Below are 3,659 nucleotides of genomic sequence, written 5' to 3'. Positions count from 1 at the left end.
AGCTCCTTATTTCTGACACATTAGTAGGTCTTACCCAATTCTTCACTGTCTCAATCTTAGAAGGATCCACCATCACTCCATCCTTAGAAACCACGTGCCCCAAGAAGGACACTGCATCTAGCAAAAACTCACACTTAGAGAACTTGGCATAAAGCTTTTTCTCCCTCAACATTTCCTATACCATCCTCAAATGCTCCTCATGTTCCTCCTTACTTTTAGAGTATATCAGTATATCATCAATAAATACGATCACAAAGAGATCCAAATATGGCTTAAAAATCCCGTTCATCAAACTCATGAATGCAGCAGGGGCATTCGTAAGACCAAAAGACATCACTACAAATTCGTAATGCCCATACCTGGTTCTAAAAGCAGTCTTTGGCACATCTGTTGCCCGTATTTTCAATTGATGATAACCGGATCTCAAGTCAATCTTAGAGAAGACACAAGCACCTTGTAACTGATCGAACAAGTCATCAATGCGAGGAAGAGGATACTTGTTCTTTATGGTTACCTTGTTCAACTGCCAGTAGTCTATGCATATCCGAAAACTCCCATCTTTCTTCTTCACAAACAAAATCGGAGCACCCCAAGGAGATGCACTTGGTCTAATGAAGCCTTTGCTCAACAACTCTTGAAGTTGGGCTTTTAACTCTCTTAACTCCGCGGGAGCCATTCTATAAGGGGGTATAGAAATGGGGCGAGTACCCGGTTCAAGATCAATAGAGAAGTCAATATCCCTATCTGGTGGCATACCAGGAAGATCTGCAGGGAACACATCCAGAAACTCACGGACCACCGAAACCGACTCAATCGAAGGTACTTGGGTAGTGTCATCCTTGAGATGTGCCAAGAAAGCTAAACACCCTTTACTAACAATTTTCTTAGCACGAAGAAAGGAGATGATACGCACCGGATTAGAAGTGTAGTCACCCTCCCACACTAACGGATATGTCCCATGCTTGGCTAACGTCACCGTTTTAGCATTACAATCCAAGATCGCAAATTGTGGAGAAAGCCATGTCATACCCACAATTACATCAAAATAAACCATTTCTAAGATAACCAAATCTTCATAAGTGTTGCTCCCTACAAAGTTCACCAAACAAGACCTATATACCTTTTCAACTACCACAGACTCACCCACCGGAGTAGAAACACGAATAGGCATATCAAGTAATTAACAATGTAAATTTAGACCATTAGCAAATGAGGAAGATACATAAGAAAATGTGGATCCAGGATCAAACAATACAGAAGCCATGCAATCACAAACCAGAAGATTACCTGTGATGACAGCATCAGATGTCTCCGCCTCCGATCTCCCAGGGAAAGTATAACAGTGGGCCCTTTCGTTTGTTTGTCCGTTGCCCCTACCATGTTGTGATGTAGTGGCTCCAGTTTTCCCATCACCTCGGCCGTTTTGGTGACCACCATTACCTAGACCACCACGTCCTCCCGAATAACGGCCTCTACCATGACCACCTCTACCTCTAGCTATTGGGGGTCTATAACTCTGTTTGGGACAATTCCTCATAATATGTCCAGTCTCCCCACATCCATAACACTCTCTTGATTCAAGCATAGGTCTTTCAGAGATGTGTTGACCGGTCTGAGGTGGTCCCCCAACTGCAGTCTGTAGTGAAGACTGAATTGGTCGGACTGAGTAACCTCCTGAACACTGTCCTCTAGAGTAAGAACCATTAAACTCACCTCCCTTTCGAAACCTTTTTGACGTAGTTGCCATGGTAAAGTCATCTGGCTTCACTCCCTCTACCTCAATCACGAAGTCTACCACTTCTTGAAAAGATTTCACTGTAGCCGCTACCTGTAAGGCTGAAATCCGCAACTCTGACCTAAACCCCTTCACAAAACGACGAATCTGCACTTGTGGACTGAAACAAAGTTGGGTGGCATATCTGCATAGTGCACGAAACTTAGCCTCATATGCATTGACCGACATCCTACCTTGCTCTAGGCCCAAGAACTCATCCCTTTACCTATTCCTCAAATTCCGGGGGATATACTTCTCCATAAACAAGCTAGACAATGAGGCCCAAGTCATAGGTGGTGCCTCTGTTAGTTGACACTCAACATGTGACCGTCACCACATTTTGGCGTTCCCTTGAAACTGATAACTCACGAACTCAACACCAAACCGTTCTACTATACCCATCTTATGTAGTAGCTCATGATAGTCAACCAGAAAATCGTAAGCATCCTCAGATTCAGCACCCTTGAAGACTGGAAGTTTCAATTTCAAGAACTTACTGAAAAGTTCATGCTGAACATTTGTCATTATAGGCCCAGTAGTAAGACGTGGAAACGTGCCTATGTCCAATGAGGAGCCATAGTGGCTGCATGTTGTACCTCTGAAATCGGAGGTGTTGGTGCAGAAAACACTGGAGGTGCCTGACACTGATTAGACAACCCACTAAGATAAGCGAGAACCTGATTGATCATCTATGGGGTAGGTTGGGGTGGCAATTCCTCATTTTGCACTTGTTCATTCTCCCCTTCCTCACCCTCTCTTACTACTTCCTCAGTCGGTGGAGGAGTCACTGCCTTAGCATGAGATGGGCTAGGTTCTTGTCCTCTTCATCTAGAGGACGTCCTCCCATGACCTCTACCACGGCCTCTTGCCGTTGCTCTTCCTCGAGCCACAGCCCTAGTGGCTGGCTCAGTTATATCCTGCCTTGCTGGTGTTGGTGTTGGCGTAGTTGTTGCTCTAGTTCTAACCATCTGCGAAAGAGAGTGAAGATGGTCGGATACCAATTTGTATCACCTAGATACCAATTGGATTCAAGTAGTAGCACGAAAGAAAGAAAGAAAGAATGGAATTTTCCTAAAGTCTTATAGCCTCTCAATGAAAAGTAAAGGCGTCTCCCTACCGTTCCTTAAGACTACTAGACTCGTTCTTGTGTGATGAGACCAACGAACCTAATGCTCTGATACCAAGTTTGTCACAACCCAAAACCGGGCCGCAACAAGCACCCATACTTACCCTCCTATGTGAGCGAACCAACCAATCTAAACCTTAACATTTCAATGTAATATCAACATAAAGTAATGCGGAAGACTTAAACTCATTAATAAAAACCAATTCAATAACTATTATTTCCCAAAATCTGGAAGTCATCATCACAAGAACATCTATCCTCAAATTACTAATCTAAGAGTTTCTAAGAAGCTAAAAATACATAAAAGCTAGTCCATGCCGGAACTTCAAGGCATCAAGACATGAAGAGGAAGATCCAGTCCAAGCTAGAAGCATTAGCTCACCCTGATATCCGGAATAATGAAGACTGGCTAGAGTTACTGTTGAATCGAAGATGGCGGCACGTTTGCTGCACTCCACAATTAAACAAGAAGAAAACATAAAAGTAGGGGTCAGAAAAAAACACGGGAACTGAGTAGATATCATCGGCCAACTTGAAATAGAAATCAATATATACCAAGTAATATCATAAAAGTAACTATGATACTCAACATGTAGCAACAGCAAGTACTATATCATAAACAGTTACCGTCAAGTTCACACATGAGTACTCAACCCTCAATACCATAATCATTTGGGAATTATGTTTGTTAGATTGAGTATATTAACATCTTTGAAGATTCATTATCTTTATTTCTCTTGTGTTGGTACGTTACACTCC

Source organism: Solanum lycopersicum, chromosome 10 (genome assembly GCF_036512215.1).
Source record: "Solanum lycopersicum chromosome 10, SLM_r2.1".
Taxonomy (NCBI): domain Eukaryota; kingdom Viridiplantae; phylum Streptophyta; class Magnoliopsida; order Solanales; family Solanaceae; genus Solanum; species Solanum lycopersicum.
The sequence above is the reverse complement of the archived record's forward strand: the minus strand, read 5'-3'. Positions refer to the sequence as shown.